This window comes from Crinia signifera, chromosome 9 (assembly GCF_055691185.1).
Source record: "Crinia signifera chromosome 9, ASM5569118v1, whole genome shotgun sequence".
NCBI classification, from domain to species: Eukaryota; Metazoa; Chordata; class Amphibia; order Anura; family Myobatrachidae; genus Crinia; species Crinia signifera.
Window position 1 is genome coordinate 122,938,757 of NC_139225.1, and position 17,782 is coordinate 122,956,538.

At 37.8% G+C, this 17,782-nt stretch overlaps 12 non-coding genes across 12 annotated transcripts; all 12 read left to right on the forward strand.

Moving 5' to 3' along the window:
* The first annotated feature begins 5,897 nt into the window (after positions 1-5,897).
* On the forward strand, positions 5,898-5,970 carry TRNAR-UCG (transfer RNA arginine (anticodon UCG)). The gene has a single exon. It is a non-coding gene; the product is annotated as a tRNA-Arg (tRNA).
* Positions 5,971-7,214: 1,244 nt separating this feature from the next.
* TRNAR-UCG (transfer RNA arginine (anticodon UCG)) lies at positions 7,215-7,287 on the forward strand. The gene has a single exon. It is a non-coding gene; the product is annotated as a tRNA-Arg (tRNA).
* Positions 7,288-8,208: 921 nt separating this feature from the next.
* On the forward strand, positions 8,209-8,281 carry TRNAR-UCG (transfer RNA arginine (anticodon UCG)). The gene has a single exon. It is a non-coding gene; the product is annotated as a tRNA-Arg (tRNA).
* A 251-nt stretch (positions 8,282-8,532) lies between these two features.
* Positions 8,533-8,605, forward strand: TRNAR-UCG (transfer RNA arginine (anticodon UCG)). The gene has a single exon. It is a non-coding gene; the product is annotated as a tRNA-Arg (tRNA).
* A 920-nt stretch (positions 8,606-9,525) lies between these two features.
* TRNAR-UCG (transfer RNA arginine (anticodon UCG)) lies at positions 9,526-9,598 on the forward strand. The gene has a single exon. It is a non-coding gene; the product is annotated as a tRNA-Arg (tRNA).
* Positions 9,599-9,849: 251 nt separating this feature from the next.
* Positions 9,850-9,922, forward strand: TRNAR-UCG (transfer RNA arginine (anticodon UCG)). Its single transcript has one exon. It is a non-coding gene; the product is annotated as a tRNA-Arg (tRNA).
* A 920-nt stretch (positions 9,923-10,842) lies between these two features.
* On the forward strand, positions 10,843-10,915 carry TRNAR-UCG (transfer RNA arginine (anticodon UCG)). Its single transcript has one exon. It is a non-coding gene; the product is annotated as a tRNA-Arg (tRNA).
* A 1,914-nt stretch (positions 10,916-12,829) lies between these two features.
* Positions 12,830-12,902, forward strand: TRNAR-UCG (transfer RNA arginine (anticodon UCG)). The gene has a single exon. It is a non-coding gene; the product is annotated as a tRNA-Arg (tRNA).
* A 251-nt stretch (positions 12,903-13,153) lies between these two features.
* On the forward strand, positions 13,154-13,226 carry TRNAR-UCG (transfer RNA arginine (anticodon UCG)). The gene has a single exon. It is a non-coding gene; the product is annotated as a tRNA-Arg (tRNA).
* Positions 13,227-14,146: 920 nt separating this feature from the next.
* Positions 14,147-14,219, forward strand: TRNAR-UCG (transfer RNA arginine (anticodon UCG)). The gene has a single exon. It is a non-coding gene; the product is annotated as a tRNA-Arg (tRNA).
* Positions 14,220-15,140: 921 nt separating this feature from the next.
* On the forward strand, positions 15,141-15,213 carry TRNAR-UCG (transfer RNA arginine (anticodon UCG)). The gene has a single exon. It is a non-coding gene; the product is annotated as a tRNA-Arg (tRNA).
* A 2,239-nt stretch (positions 15,214-17,452) lies between these two features.
* Positions 17,453-17,525, forward strand: TRNAR-UCG (transfer RNA arginine (anticodon UCG)). The gene has a single exon. It is a non-coding gene; the product is annotated as a tRNA-Arg (tRNA).
* Positions 17,526-17,782: the final 257 nt, after the last annotated feature.

Here is a 17,782-nt window from a genome sequence, read left to right on the forward strand (position 1 = left end):
GGGAGGGGGGTGGGTTTCCTTGGTGGTCATTAGTAAATTGCTCCTGGGGTGTATGTTTTAGTGTAGGTAGTGTGATAGTGTTTGGATGGGGGGTAGGGATTCAGGTATACCAGGGGGGTTGGGTATACAGGGAGGGGGAGGGGGGGTGGGGGGGGGGTGTTCTTGTGTCTATGTATGTTGTTATTTTGGTTTTCTTTTAGTCACAGCAATTCTAAGACAAAATCTTTCTTTAGTATGGGCCTAAGGGGCCAGGCTGGCCAGGTGGGGACAAGAGGGTTGTCGGGCACCAGTCGGAGAGGACGGGATAAATGTAAAATTGTGGTCTATTGTTATTTTTCTTTTCTTTAGATGGTCAGATTTATGACCTGGAACGTTAGAGGCTTGAATTGTAGGGTCAAAAGAGCTCTCGTTCTGAAACAGTGTAGGAGCCAAGACTCCGATATTATTTGTTTACAAGAGACCCACTTGACGAAGGATCGGGTGGGCTCCTTAAAACGTCCCTGGATTGGTCACATTTTCCAAGCCCCCTTCTCCTCCTCTTCCCGTGGGGTCGTGATTCTCATAAAAAAACCCGTGGTATTTGAAGTGGGTAGTGTTAAGATTGATCAGGGGGGTAGATTTATATTCCTGGAGTGTGCTATTGATCATGTTCGGTTCTGTATTTTGACAGTGTACATTCCACCGCCTTTCTCATATGATGTGGTGAGACTGGCGGTGGAATTTGCTGCATCTTTCCCGGATAATTTGGTAATTTGCCTGGGGGATTTTAATAAGGTCCTCCAGCCACGTTTGGATAGATGGAACAGGTCAGAGAGGGAAATCTATAGGGAGGGTAATGGGTTTTTTGAGTTTATTGAGGAAATAGGGTGGAAGGATCCATGGCGATTGAGGAACCCTGAGGTACAGCAGTTTTCCTGCTATTCCTCCTCCCATAAAACGTTCTCCAGGATCGACCTGATTCTTGTTTCAGCTAGAACTCTCACTAAGATTAGACATATAGATTACAAAGCCCGAGGAATTTCCGACCACTCCCCGGTTATAATAGAGTTGGATCTAGATACCCCAATAGGGTTCAGATATTGGAAATTACAGGCCTACTGGCTTGAGCAAATTGGAGAACAGGAGGGGATGGAAGCCATGATAGAAGAGTTCTTTGAGGGTAATGTGGGGTCTGCCCCAAATAATTCTGTTTGGGATGCTTTTAAGGCCTATCTGAGAGGGGTGGTTATTAAAAGGATAGCTTTTTTGAAGACCTCAAATTGCAAAAAGGCAAAGGAATTAGAAACAAACATGACTGATCTGGAGAATGTCTTCCTGTTAAACAAGACAGACCAAGCCAGGTCTGCGTGGCAGACTGCCCAGAAAGAGTGGGTAGAGTATCTCCAAGAGGTGACGTGTCGGAGATTGGGGTTTGGGGCACACAAGTGGTATGCAAACTCTGATCGTACGGGGAAATTTTTGGCCCATTTAATGAAGCAGGAGAGCCCCCCTAATATTATTTCTATGATTAAGTTGGAAAATGGTGAAGCGGTGACAAAGACCCCTGAGATTACAGAGCTTTTCTCTACACACTTAGAGGAAGTATATAGATCTAAACTTGATAGTAGCAATGAAGAAATCGACGAGTACCTGGCTCGGATAGATCTCCCTAGTTTGCTCCCCACTTCAAGCGAGATCTTGGAGGCCCCCTTGTCAGTAGAGGAGGTGAAGGAGGCGGTTAATTCCTTTCCAGGGGGTAAAGCCCCCGGCCTGGATGGCCTTCCCGGGGAAGTGTACCAGAAATTTATAAATAATTTAGGCCCGCGATTGCTGAAAGTTTTTCAGCACATGGAGGCAGAGGAGAGCATTCCTCAGTCAATGACTGAGGCTGCCATAATAATGATCCCCAAAAGTGGAAAAAACCCTAACCGGGTAGACTCATACAGGCCTATTTCTTTAATAACGGCAGACGCCAAGATATATGCCAAAATTTTGGCAACCAGACTCCAGACTGTGATTCATCAAGTGGTTCACCCTGATCAAACTGGGTTCATGGCGGGGAAATCCACTATGATTAATCTTAGAAGGGCGTATACTTACCTTCAGGGCATAGAGATGGGGGGGTCGGACGCTTTGCTCGCGTCTTTTGACGCGAACAAGGCGTTCGACTCGGTAGAATGGCCATTTCTGTGGAAAGTGCTGCGGGCATTTGGGTTTGGGGAAATTTTTATTAAACGGATTTCCTTGTTGTATAGGGACCCTAAAGCCAGAGTGACCATTAATGGGTTTACGTCCCCCCCCTTCCCTCTCTCCAGAGGCACGCGCCAGGGTTGTCCTCTATCCCCCCTGCTGTTTGCGGTGGTGGTGGAGCCTCTGGCGTGTGTCCTGCGGGCTGCCCTGGGGAGTGGGAGCGGGGGTGGGGGGCCCTGTAGAAATCTTGTTTCGCTTTATGCGGATGACCTCCTGGTCGGTCTTGCAGTACCTGGAGACCTTCCGGGGGTGATAAAACTGATTCAGGACTATGGGGGATTCTCTGGGCTCTCAATAAATTGGGGCAAATCTAATTATATGCGGATAGGGGAAAAAGTAGGTATAAGCCCAGCGTTAGAAGTACAGTTAAAATCGGTGGAGAAATTTCGGTATTTGGGAATAGTGGTTGCAAGAAAATCAGCGGATTATATCCCAGATAATCTCATCCCGTTTATCAATGACCTCAAGTCGAAGTGTAGAAGCTGGGCAAGGCTCCAGATTTCACAAATTGGCCGGGTTAATCTGGTCAAGATGGCCATATTGCCTAGGTTCTTGTATATTGCCCAACACTCCCCCGTCTTTCTCAAGGATGAACTTTTTAGGAAGATGAAGAGTATTGTCTCCTCATTTATATGGAGGGACAAAGTTGCCAGAGTTAGAATGGAAATTCTGTGTCGGGATAGGGAGAGGGGTGGTCTGGCCCTCCCGGATTTTAAATTGTACTATATGGCCGTGCAGTTGGTACAAATTTGTGCATGGGTCAAACCAGAGGAAGCATCCGATGAATTACGCAGTCTGGTGGAGCGGGTGGATCCGGACTTCTCGCCTCTCCAAAGATTGTTTGTAAGAGGGCTCCGCCGGGATCTGCCTCCATTAATTAGCCAATCGGTTAAGGTTTGGAGGTGGATCTGTAATTTAACGAAAACGGTGGGCTTGGACCCGGACACCCCTATCTTATCCCTGCCAGGAATGAGGGCACTCAAAGAACAATTAGGGGGGACAGTCTGGAGGCTCTATGGAATCACGAATGTGGGTCAATGGTGCCAAGACGGGATAATAAAATCCTTTTCCCAGTTACAATCAGAGTTTAGCTTACCCAAGGAAGTATTTTTTAGATATCTGCAAATAAGAAGTGCGATGACGCAGGGGGGGAGGCTCGAATCCTGGGTTGTGGAGGAGGCCCCTTGTAAAATTTTTATCAAACAACTCCCTAAAGGGAAGCGGATGTCCAAGATGTATCAGTACCTTCAGTCTTTTTCTCAATCAGAGGAAATGGGGGCCCTTCGGGCCAAATGGACTGAGGATATTCCTCAGCTGGATGAGACTGGATGGAGGGTGGCTGTGGCAAATCCCCGGCACTCCACTAATTCAATGCGGACACAACAGGTCCAATTTAATATTCTCCACAGGACCTATATTACCCCGGTTAAAATGAAAAAATTCTCGGGGTCTGCATCAGATAGTTGTCCGAAATGTAGGGGTAGGCCGGCTACGTTTGATCATCTACTCTGGAGCTGTAGGGATATTAGTAGGTTCTGGGGGGAGGTAAGGGAAACCCTTGCTCAACTAGGGGTTCCGAGAGCGGCATTAATTAAAATAAATATGGTCTTAGGGATCTGGAAGGAGGTCGCAATAAACGGGGAAATGAGGCAATTGGTTAGAAACCTAGTGGCCCTTGCTAAGGTGATTATAGCCAGAAGATGGATGTCACCATTGGCTCCGTGTCACGGAGAATGGGTTAACCTGGTAAACCAGACTAACGAACATGAGAAATACCTACACGCCTCAAGAGGTACGTTGGTAAAGTATCAGGGAACTTGGGGCCCCTGGAATAGGTCAGGATTTTACAAAGCAAGTAACACGGAGGGGGAGGATCGGTAGGGGGGGTGGGGGTGGGGAGGGGAGGAAAATGGAGGGGTTTTTTTTTTTTTTTTTTTTTGGTAGCTTGGCTGGGCGGATAGTCCAGCAGAGGGTAGGCTAAGGGCACGGGGGGACCTGCAGACCAGTATAGAGCTCTGAGGTACCGCCCCATTATAAATAAAATGTAACACAAGCACATATACACATAGGGTGCACGGTCACACTAGTGGTACCGCAGCTAGGAAACGAGCCCTGAAGGATGTTATAGTATGTATAGCCAGTTGGCAATAAGACTCGCAGGACTAGCATGCAGGTCCAGCACTGAGACACAGTAAAGGGGGGTATAGTTATATGTTAATGTAAAGGGTAAGAAATAGGTTATATCCCGGTAGAAAGTGTGGGGGGGGTGGGGTTGGTTAGAAGGGGGGAGGACGTCACATAATTCAAAGCACATGGATAACAGACACGATTTCCCTTATCTGATAGAGAGGAATCAGTAATGGGGATACACAAGACACCCTCTTTATCGTGAGCACAAGAGGAAAGTTTTTCTTTTTTTTTTTTTTTTTCCCCTTTCCCTCCCCTCCCCTCCATAGTTGTCACCCCCCTCTCCGGCATGCCTCCTGCCGTATAAAAGGTGGCCTCTGTTATTAAAAGAGGCGGGATAACCATAGGAGGAGGTGATAGAAGGGGGAGGAGGAGAAAGGAGGAGGGAAGGAGAGGAAAATAGAGACCCGGTGAATAACCCGGAAAGGATAATCTTGTTGTATCAGACTATAGGAGGCCGACTGTAAAGCTATGTATGAATACATAATGAGGCTAAGATGATGTGACTTTTTGTGATTTTATGTGATTTTTATTTTTTACTGTGGTATGTCTTTGTTCATGGTCTGGGTAGTGTCTTGTTTGTATTTGTTACTGAAAAAGTTAAATAAAAACGTTAAAAAAAAAAAAAAAAAAATCGCAGCCTGCACATAAAAAATAATTTCCCGATTTTGTGTTCTAAACATTTTAAGTTTTGGAGGTGATCTTTACTGAACAATTTGACTTTCTCTCAAATTCAATAATTAAAATGATTTATTGGATCTTAGTTTGTCACCCAAGTGCTTGTTTTTACAAATGTTTCTTCTCAAATAAAAAATGCAGATGTGTAGTGGTGAGTGACAAACACATTTTAAAAGATTTAGAGGTGGAGCTAATTCCTTTTCTTTTAGCAAATTTGGAATACACTAACATGTGTTGTCCGATGCAAAGTATTTCTATTTCTCAGAAGAGTTCAATTTTTTTTAAGAACTTGATGTGGGCATTGCTGAAAAAACAATATGACTTTCTCAGAAAATTAATCAATAAGATTATATTTTGCATCTTGGTTAGTTATCCATAATACATTTTATACCAAACTTTTTTGCAAAGAATGTAAATATTTTTTTACATTGGTATAACTCATACAAAACCTTCCATGGACTACAATTCTGCCATGAGCTGGCTGCTTGGCTTTGAGGATAAGGCGTCTGACTCTGAGATCAGAAGTTTGAGTGTTCAAGTACTTTCGTGGTCAAATGTGTACAGTTTATCCTTCTTATGCATATATGGGTAGTTAATGTATGAAATTTTTTGTTTATCTTGAGTCTCTAAACATCATTATGTGCATATAAAAATGTTTTTCTCAATTTGTTCGTATGGTTAATGATTGTAAATTTTATGCATCTATGGATTAATGATATATCACATGTTTTATTATCTTAGGTCTTTACATTACACCCCAAACATCACAGCTTGGACATAGGGCTGCAGTAAAGTGAACAGTTGACCGTGTGGCCTAATGGATAAGGCGTCTGACTTCGGATTAGAAGATTGAGGGTTCGAGTCCCTTCGTGGTCGAGTGTGTACAAGTTGTCCATTTTATGCATCTATGGTTAGTTGACGTATTAAGTGTTATGTTATCTTATGGCTCTAAACATCACTGTGTGCATACAAAAAAATATTTTTCTCAATTTAGATTTAGGGTTAATGATTGTAACTTTTATGCATCTATGGATTAATGCCATATCACATGTTAGGTCATCTTAGGTCTCTACAATACACAGCAATCACAACAGCTTGGACATAGGCATGCAGGTAAGTGAGCAGTTGACCGCGTGGCCTAATGGATAAGGCGTCTGACTTTGGATCAGAAGATTGAGGGTTCGAGTCCCTTCGTGGTCGAGTGTGTACAAGTTGTCCCTTTTATGTATCTATGGGTAGTTGATGTATCACATGTCATGTTAGGTCTCTAAAAATCGCAGCCTGCACATAAAAAATAATTTCCCTATTTTGTGTTCTAAACATTTTAAGTTTTGGAGGTGATCTTTACTGAACAATTTGACTTTCTCTCAAAATCAATAATTAAAATGATTTATTGGATCTTAGGTTGTCACCCAAGTGCTTGTTTTTACAAATGTTTCTTCTCAAATAAAAAATGCAGATGTGTAGTGGTGAGTGACAAACACATTTTAAAAGATTTAGAGGTGGAGCTAATTCCTTTTCTTTTAGCAAATTTGGAATACATTAACATGTGTTGTCCGACGCAAAGTATTTCTATTTCTCAGAAGAGTTCAATTTTATTTAAGAACTTGATGTGGGCATTGCTGAAAAAACAATATGACTTTCTCAGAAAATTAATCAATAAGATTATATTTTGCATCTTGGTTAGTTATCCATAATACATTTTATACCAAACTTTCTTGCAAAGAATGTAAATATTTTTTTTCATTGGTATACCTCATACCAAACCTTCCATGGACTACAATTTTGCCATGAGCTGGCTGCTTGGCTTTGAGGATAAGGCGTCTGACTCTGAGATCAGAAGTTTGAGTGTTCAAGTACCTTCGTGGTCAAATGTGTACAGTTTATCCCTCTTATGCATATATGGGAAGTTGATGTATGAAATTTTTTGTTATCTTTAGTCTCTAAACATCATTATGTGCATATAAAAATGTTTTTCTCAATTTGTTCGTATTGTTAATGATTGTAACTTTTATGCATCTATGGATTTATGATATATCACATGTTTTATTATCTTAGGTCTTTACATTACACAGCAAACATCACAGCTTGGACATAGGCATGCAGGGAAGTGAGCAGTTGACCGCGTGGCCTAATGGATAAGGCGTCTGACTTCGGATCAGAAGATTGAGGGTTCGAGTCCCTTCGTGGTCGAGTGTGTACAAGTTGTCCGTTTTATGTATCTATGGGTAGTTGATGTATCACATGTCATGTTAGGTCTCTAAAAATCGCAGCCTGCACATAAAAAATAATTTCCCGATTTTGTGTTCTAAACATTTTAAGTTTTGGAGGTGATCTTTACTGAACAATTTGACTTTCTCTCAAATTCAATAATTAAAATGATTTATTGGATCTTAGTTTGTCACCCAAGTGCTTGTTTTTACAAATGTTTCTTCTCAAATAAAAAATGCAGATGTGTAGTGGTGAGTGACAAACACATTTTAAAAGATTTAGAGGTGGAGCTAATTCCTTTTCTTTTAGCAAATTTGGAATACACTAACATGTGTTGTCCGATGCAAAGTATTTCTATTTCTCAGAAGAGTTCAATTTTATTTAAGAACTTGATGTGGGCATTGCTGAAAAAACAATATGACTTTCTCAGAAAATTAATCAATAAGATTATATTTTGCATCTTGGTTAGTTATCCATAATACATTTTATACCAAACTTTTTTGCAAAGAATGTAAATATTTTTTTACATTGGTATAACTCATACAAAACCTTCCATGGACTACAATTTTGCCATGAGCTGGCTGCTTGGCTTTGAGGATAAGGCGTCTGACTCTGAGATCAGAAGTTTGAGTGTTCAAGTACCTTCGTGGTCAAATGTGTACAGTTTATCCTTCTTATGCATATATGGGTAGTTAATGTATGAAATTTTTTGTTTATCTTGAGTCTCTAAACATCATTATGTGCATATAAAAATGTTTTTCTCAATTTGTTCGTATGGTTAATGATTGTAAATTTTATGCATCTATGGATTACTGATATATCACATGTTTTATTATCTTAGGTCTTTACATTACACCCCAAACATCACAGCTTGGACATAGGGCTGCAGTAAAGTGAACAGTTGACCGTGTGGCCTAATGGATAAGGCGTCTGACTTCGGATCAGAAGATTGAGGGTTCGAGTCCCTTCGTGGTCGAGTGTGTACAAGTTGTCCATTTTATGCATCTATGGTTAGTTGACGTATTAAGTGTTATGTTATCTTATGGCTCTAAACATCACTGTGTGCATACAAAAAAATATTTTTCTCAATTTAGATTTAGGGTTAATGATTGTAACTTTTATGCATCTATGGATTAATGCCATATCACATGTTAGGTCATCTTAGGTCTCTACAATACACAGCAATCACAACAGCTTGGACATAGGCATGCAGGTAAGTGAGCAGTTGACCGCGTGGCCTAATGGATAAGGCGTCTGACTTCGGATCAGAAGATTGAGGGTTCGAGTCCCTTCGTGGTCGAGTGTGTACAAGTTGTCCCTTTTATGTATCTATGGGTAGTTGATGTATCACATGTCATGTTAGGTCTCTAAAAATCGCAGCCTGCACATAAAAAATAATTTCCCTATTTTGTGTTCTAAACATTTTAAGTTTTGGAGGTGATCTTTACTGAACAATTTGACTTCCTCTCAAAATCAATAATTAAAATGATTTATTGGATCTTAGGTTGTCACCCAAGTGCTTGTTTTTACAAATGTTTCTTCTCAAATAAAAAATGCAGATGTGTAGTGGTGAGTGACAAACACATTTTAAAAGATTTAGAGGTGGAGCTAATTCCTTTTCTTTTAGCAAATTTGGAATACATTAACATGTGTTGTCCGACGCAAAGTATTTCTATTTCTCAGAAGAGTTCATTTTTATTTAAGAACTTGATGTGGGCATTGCTGAAAAAACAATATGACTTTCTCAGAAATCTAATCAATAAGATTATATTTTGCATCTTGGTTAGTTATCCATAATACATTTTATACCAAACTTTCTTGCAAAGAATGTAAATATTTTTTTTCATTGGTATACCTCATACCAAACCTTCCATGGACTACAATTTTGCCATGAGCTGGCTGCTTGGCTTTGAGGATAAGGCGTCTGACTCTGAGATCAGAAGTTTGAGTGTTCAAGTACCTTCGTGGTCAAATGTGTACAGTTTATCCCTCTTATGCATATATGGGAAGTTGATGTATGAAATTTTTTGTTATCTTTAGTCTCTAAACATCATTATGTGCATATAAAAATGTTTTTCTCAATTTGTTCGTATTGTTAATGATTGTAACTTTTATGCATCTATGGATTTATGATATATCACATGTTTTATTATCTTAGGTCTTTACATTACACCCCAAACATCACAGCTTGGACATAGGGCTGCAGTAAAGTGAACAGTTGACCGTGTGGCCTAATGGATAAGGCGTCTGACTTCGGATCAGAAGATTGAGGGTTCGAGTCCCTTCGTGGTCGAGTGTGTACAAGTTGTCCATTTTATGCATCTATGGTTAGTTGACGTATTAAGTGTTATGTTATCTTATGGCTCTAAACATCACTGTGTGCATACAAAAAAATATTTTTCTCAATTTAGATTTAGGGTTAATGATTGTAACTTTTATGCATCTATGGATTAATGCCATATCACATGTTAGGTCATCTTAGGTCTCTACAATACACAGCAATCACAACAGCTTGGACATAGGCATGCAGGTAAGTGAGCAGTTGACCGCGTGGCCTAATGGATAAGGCGTCTGACTTCGGATCAGAAGATTGAGGGTTCGAGTCCCTTCGTGGTCGAGTGTGTACAAGTTGTCCCTTTTATGTATCTATGGGTAGTTGATGTATCACATGTCATGTTAGGTCTCTAAAAATCGCAGCCTGCACATAAAAAATAATTTCCCTATTTTGTGTTCTAAACATTTTAAGTTTTGGAGGTGATCTTTACTGAACAATTTGACTTTCTCTCAAAATCAATAATTAAAATGATTTATTGGATCTTAGGTTGTCACCCAAGTGCTTGTTTTTACAAATGTTTCTTCTCAAATAAAAAATGCAGATGTGTAGTGGTGAGTGACAAACACATTTTAAAAGATTTAGAGGTGGAGCTAATTCCTTTTCTTTTAGCAAATTTGGAATACACTAACATGTGTTGTCCGACGCAAAGTATTTCTATTTCTCAGAAGAGTTCAATTTTATTTAAGAACTTGATGTGGGCATTGCTGAAAAAACAATATGACTTTCTCAGAAAATTAATCAATAAGATTATATTTTGCATCTTGGTTAGTTATCCATAATACATTTTATACCAAACTTTTTGGCAAAGAATGTAAATATTTTTTTTCATTGGTATACCTCATACCAAACCTTCCATGGACTACAACTATGCCATGAGCTGGCTGCTTGGCTTTGAGGATAAGGCGTCTGACTCTGAGATCAGAAGTTTGAGTGTTCAAGTACCTTCGTGGTCAAATGTGTACAGTTTATCCCTCTTATGCATATATGGGAAGTTGATGTATGAAATTTTTTGTTATCTTTAGTCTCTAAACATCATTATGTGCATATAAAAATGTTTTTCTCAATTTGTTCGTATGGTTAATGATTGTAACTTTTATGCATCTATGGATTTATGATATATCACATGTTTTATTATCTTAGGTCTTTACATTACACAGCAAACATCACAGCTTGGACATAGGCATGCAGGGAAGTGAGCAGTTGACCGCGTGGCCTAATGGGTAAGGCGTCTGACTTCGGATCAGAAGATTGAGGGTTCGAGTCCCTTCGTGGTCGAGTGTGTACAAGTTGTCCCTTTTATGTATCTATGGGTAGTTGATGTATCACATGTCATGTTAGGTCTCTAAAAATCGCAGCCTGCACATAAAAAATAATTTCCCGATTTTGTGTTCTAAACATTTTAAGTTTTGGAGGTGATCTTTACTGAACAATTTGACTTTCTCTCAAATTCAATAATTAAAATGATTTATTGGATCTTAGTTTGTCACCCAAGTGCTTGTTTTTACAAATGTTTCTTCTCAAATAAAAAATGCAGATGTGTAGTGGTGAGTGACAAACACATTTTAAAAGATTTAGAGGTGGAGCTAATTCCTTTTCTTTTAGCAAATTTGGAATACACTAACATGTGTTGTCCGATGCAAAGTATTTCTATTTCTCAGAAGAGTTCAATTTTATTTAAGAATTTGATGTGGGCATTGCTGAAAAAACAATATGACTTTCTCAGAAAATTAATCAATAAGATTATATTTTGCATCTTGGTTAGTTATCCATAATACATTTTATACCAAACTTTTTGGCAAAGAATGTAAATATTTTTTTACATTGGTATAACTCATACAAAACCTTCCATGGACTACAATTTTGCCATGAGCTGGCTGCTTGGCTTTGAGGATAAGGCGTCTGACTCTGAGATCAGAAGTTTGAGTGTTCAAGTACCTTAGTGGTCAAATGTGTACAGTTTATCCTTCTTATGCATATATGGGTAGTTAATGTATGACATTTTTTGTTATCTTGAGTCTCTAAACATCATTATGTGCATATAAAAATGTTTTTTCTCAATTTGTTCGTATGGTTAATGATTGTAACTTTTATGCATCTATGGATTAATGATATATCACATGTTTTATTATCTTAGGCCTTTACATTACACAGCAAACATCACAGCTTGGACATAGGGCTGCATTAAAGTGAACAGTTGACCGCGTTGCCTCATGGATAAGGCGTCTGACTTCGGATCAGAAGATTGAGGGTTTGAGTCCCTTCGTGGTCGAGTGTGTACAAGTTGTCCCTTTTATGTATCTATGGGTAGTTGATGTATCACATGTCATGTTAGGTCTCTAAAAATCGCAGCCTGCACATAAAAAATAATTTCCCTATTTTGTGTTCTAAACATTTTAAGTTTTGGAGGTGATCTTTACTGAACAATTTGACTTCCTCTCAAAATCAATAATTAAAATGATTTATTGGATCTTAGGTTGTCACCCAAGTGCTTGTTTTTACAAATGTTTCTTCTCAAATAAAAAATGCAGATGTGTAGTGGTGAGTGACAAACACATTTTAAAAGATTTAGAGGTGGAGCTAATTCCTTTTCTTTTAGCAAATTTGGAATACATTAACATGTGTTGTCCGACGCAAAGTATTTCTATTTCTCAGAAGAGTTCATTTTTATTTAAGAACTTGATGTGGGCATTGCTGAAAAAACAATATGACTTTCTCAGAAAATTAATCAATAAGATTATATTTTGCATCTTGGTTAGTTATCCATAATACATTTTATACCAAACTTTCTTGCAAAGAATGTAAATATTTTTTTTCATTGGTATACCTCATACCAAACCTTCCATGGACTACAATTTTGCCATGAGCTGGCTGCTTGGCTTTGAGGATAAGGCGTCTGACTCTGAGATCAGAAGTTTGAGTGTTCAAGTACCTTCGTGGTCAAATGTGTACAGTTTATCCCTCTTATGCATATATGGGAAGTTGATGTATGAAATTTTTTGTTATCTTTAGTCTCTAAACATCATTATGTGCATATAAAAATGTTTTTCTCAATTTGTTCGTATTGTTAATGATTGTAACTTTTATGCATCTATGGATTTATGATATATCACATGTTTTATTATCTTAGGTCTTTACATTACACCCCAAACATCACAGCTTGGACATAGGGCTGCAGTAAAGTGAACAGTTGACCGTGTGGCCTAATGGATAAGGCGTCTGACTTCGGATCAGAAGATTGAGGGTTCGAGTCCCTTCGTGGTCGAGTGTGTACAAGTTGTCCATTTTATGCATCTATGGTTAGTTGACGTATTAAGTGTTATGTTATCTTATGGCTCTAAACATCACTGTGTGCATACAAAAAAATATTTTTCTCAATTTAGATTTAGGGTTAATTATTGTAACTTTTATGCATCTATGGATTAATGCCATATCACATGTTAGGTCATCTTAGGTCTCTACAATACACAGCAATCACAACAGCTTGGACATAGGCATGCAGGTAAGTGAGCAGTTGACCGCGTGGCCTAATGGATAAGGCGTCTGACTTCGGATCAGAAGATTGAGGGTTCGAGTCCCTTCGTGGTCGAGTGTGTACAAGTTGTCCCTTTTATGTATCTATGGGTAGTTGATGTATCACATGTCATGTTAGGTCTCTAAAAATCGCAGCCTGCACATAAAAAATAATTTCCCTATTTTGTGTTCTAAACATTTTAAGTTTTGGAGGTGATCTTTACTGAACAATTTGACTTTCTCTCAAAATCAATAATTAAAATGATTTATTGGATCTTAGGTTGTCACCCAAGTGCTTGTTTTTACAAATGTTTCTTCTCAAATAAAAAATGCAGATGTGTAGTGGTGAGTGACAAACACATTTTAAAAGATTTAGAGGTGGAGCTAATTCCTTTTCTTTTAGCAAATTTGGAATACATTAACATGTGTTGTACGACGCAAAGTATTTCTATTTCTCAGAAGAGTTCAATTTTATTTAAGAACTTGATGTGGGCATTGCTGAAAAAACAATATGACTTTCTCAGAAAATTAATCAATAAGATTATATTTTGCATCTTGGTTAGTTATCCATAATACATTTTATACCAAACTTTCTTGCAAAGAATGTAAATATTTTTTTTCATTGGTATACCTCATACCAAACCTTCCATGGACTACAATTATGCCATGAGCTGGCTGCTTGGCTTTGAGGATAAGGCGTCTGACTCTGAGATCAGAAGTTTGAGTGTTCAAGTACCTTCGTGGTCAAATGTGTACAGTTTATCCCTCTTATGCATATATGGGAAGTTGATGTATGAAATTTTTTGTTATCTTTAGTCTCTAAACATCATTATGTGCATATAAAAATGTTTTTCTCAATTTGTTCGTATTGTTAATGATTGTAACTTTTATGCATCTATGGATTTATGATATATCACATGTTTTATTATCTTAGGTCTTTACATTACACAGCAAACATCACAGCTTGGACATAGGCATGCAGGGAAGTGAGCAGTTGACCGCGTGGCCTAATGGATAAGGCGTCTGACTTCGGATCAGAAGATTGAGGGTTCGAGTCCCTTCGTGGTCGAGTGTGTACAAGTTGTCCCTTTTATGTATCTATGGGTAGTTGATGTATCACATGTCATGTTAGGTCTCTAAAAATCGCAGCCTGCACATAAAAAATAATTTCCCGATTTTGTGTTCTAAACATTTTAAGTTTTGGAGGTGATCTTTACTGAACAATTTGACTTTCTCTCAAATTCAATAATTAAAATGATTTATTGGATCTTAGTTTGTCACCCAAGTGCTTGTTTTTACAAATGTTTCTTCTCAAATAAAAAATGCAGATGTGTAGTGGTGAGTGACAAACACATTTTAAAAGATTTAGAGGTGGAGCTAATTCCTTTTCTTTTAGCAAATTTGGAATACACTAACATGTGTTGTCCGATGCAAAGTATTTCTATTTCTCAGAAGAGTTCAATTTTATTTAAGAACTTGATGTGGGCATTGCTGAAAAAACAATATGACTTTCTCAGAAAATTAATCAATAAGATTATATTTTGCATCTTGGTTAGTTATCCATAATACATTTTATATCAAACTTTTTGGCAAAGAATGTAAATATTTTTTTACATTGGTATAACTCATACAAAACCTTCCATGGACTACAACTTTGCCATGAGCTGGCTGCTTGGCTTTGAGGATAAGGCGTCTGACTCTGAGATCAGAAGTTTGAGTGTTCAAGTACCTTAGTGGTCAAAAGTGTACAGTTTAGCCTTCTAATGCATATATGGGTAGTTAATGTATGAAATTTTTTGTTTATCTTGAGTCTCTAAACATCATTATGTGCATATAAAAATGTTTTTCTCAATTTGTTCGTATGGTTAATGATTGTAACTTGTATGCATCTATGGATTAATGATATATCACATGTTTTATTATCTTAGGTCTTTACATTACACAGCAAACATCACAGCTTGGACATAGGCATGCAGGGAAGTGAGCAGTTGACTGCGTGGCCTAATGGATAAGGCGTCTGACTTCGGATCAGAAGATTGAGGGTTCAAGTCCCTTCGTGGTCGAGTGTGTACAAGTTGTCCCTTTTATGTATCTATGGGTAGTTGATGTATCACATGTCATGTTAGGTCTCTAAAAATCGCAGCCTGCACATAAAAAATAATTTACCGATTTTGTGTTCTAAACATTTTAAGTTTTGGAGGTGATCTTTACTGAACAATTTGACTTTCTCTCAAATTCAATAATTAAAATGATTTATTGGATCTTAGTTTGTCACCCAAGTGCTTGTTTTTACAAATGTTTCTTCTCAAATAAAAAATGCAGATGTGTAGTGGTGAGTGACAAACACATTTTAAAAGATTTAGAGGTGGAGCTAATTCCTTTTCTTTTAGCAAATTTGGAATACACTAACATGTGTTGTCCGATGCAAAGTATTTCTATTTCTCAGAAGAGTTCAATTTTATTTAAGAATTTGATGTGGGCATTGCTGAAAAAACAATATGACTTTCTCAGAAAATTAATCAATAAGATTATATTTTGCATCTTGGTTAGTTATCCATAATACATTTTATACCAAACTTTTTGGCAAAGAATGTAAATATTTTTTTACATTGGTATAACTCATACAAAACCTTCCATGGACTACAATTTTGCCATGAGCTGGCTGCTTGGCTTTGAGGATAAGGCGTCTGACTCTGAGATCAGAAGTTTGAGTGTTCAAGTACCTTAGTGGTCAAATGTGTACAGTTTATCCTTCTTATGCATATATGGGTAGTTAATGTATGACATTTTTTGTTATCTTGAGTCTCTAAACATCATTATGTGCATATAAAAATGTTTTTTCTCAATTTGTTCGTATGGTTAATGATTGTAACTTTTATGCATCTATGGATTAATGATATATCACATGTTTTATTATCTTATTCCTTTACATTACACAGCAAACATCACAGCTTGGACATAGGGCTGCATTAAAGTGAACAGTTGACCGCGTTGCCTCATGGATAAGGCGTCTGACTTCGGATCAGAAGATTGAGGGTTTGAGTCCCTTCGTGGTCGAGTGTGTACAAGTTGTCCATTTTATGCATCTATGGGTAGTTGACGTATTAAGTGTTATGTTATCTTATGGCTCTAAACATCACTGTGTGCATACAAAAAAATATTTTTCTCAATTTGCTTGTAGGGTTAATGATTGTAACTTTTATGCATCTATGGATTAATGCCATATCACATGTTAGGTTATCTTAGGTCTCTACAATACATAGCAATCACAACAGCTTGGACATAGGCATGCAGATAATTGAGCAGTTGACCACGTGGCCTAATGGATAAGGTGTCTGACTTCGGATCAGAAGATTGGGAGTTAGAGTTCCTTCTAGGTTGAGTGTGTACAAGTTGTCCCTTTTATGTATCTATGGGTAGTTGATGTATCACATGTCATGTTAGGTCTCTAAAAATCGCAGCCTGCTCATAAAAAAAAAATATCCCGATTTTGTGTTCTAAACATTTTAAGTTTTGGAGGTGATCTTTACTGAACAACTTGACTTTCTCTCAAAATCAATAATTAAAATGATTTATTGGATCTTAGTTTGTCACCCAAGTGCTTGTTTTTACAAATGTTTCTTCTCAAATAAAAAATGCAGATGTGTAGTGGTGAGTGACAAACACATTTTAAAAGATTTAGAGGTGGAGCTAATTCCTTTTCTTTTAGCAAATTTGGAATACATTAACATGTGTTGTCCGATGCAAAGTATTTCTATTTCTCAGAAGAGTTCAATTTTATTTAAGAACTTGATGTGGGCATTGCTGAAAAAACAATATGACTTTCTCAGAAAATGAATCAATACGATTGTATTTTGCATCTTTGTTAGTTATCCATAATACATTTTATACCAAACTTTCTTGCAAAGAATGTAAATATTTTTTTACATTTGTATAACTCATACCAAACCTTCCATGGACTACAATTTTGCCATGAGCTGGCAGCTTGGCTTTGAGGATAAGGCGTCTGACTCTGAGATCAGAAGTTTGAGTGTTCAAGTACTTTCGTGGTCAAATGTGTACAGTTTATCCCTCTTATGCATATATGGGTAGTTAATGTATGAAATTTTTTGTTATCTTGAGTCTCTAAACATCATTATGTGCATATAAAAATGTTTTTCTCAATTTGTTCGTATGGTTAATGATTGTAACTTTTATGCATCTATGGATTAATGATATATCACATGTTTTATTATCTTAGGTCTTTACATTACACAGCAAACATCACAGCTTGGACATAGGGCTGCAGTAAAGTGAACAGTTGACCGCGTGGCCTAATGGATAAGGTGTCTGACTTCGGATCAGAAGATTGAGGGTTCGAGTCCCTTCGTGGTCGAGTGTGTACAAGTTGTCCGTTTTATGTATCTATGGGTAGTTGATGTATCACATGTCATGTTTGGTCTCTAAAAATCGCAGCCTGCACATAAAAAATAATTTCCCGATTTTGTGTTCTAAACATTTTAAGTTTTGTAGGTGATCTTTCCTGAACAATTTGACTTTCTCTCAAAATCAATAATTAAAATGATTTATTGGATCTTAGTTTGTCACCCAAGTGCTTGTTTTTACAAATGTTTCTTCTCAAATAAAAAATGC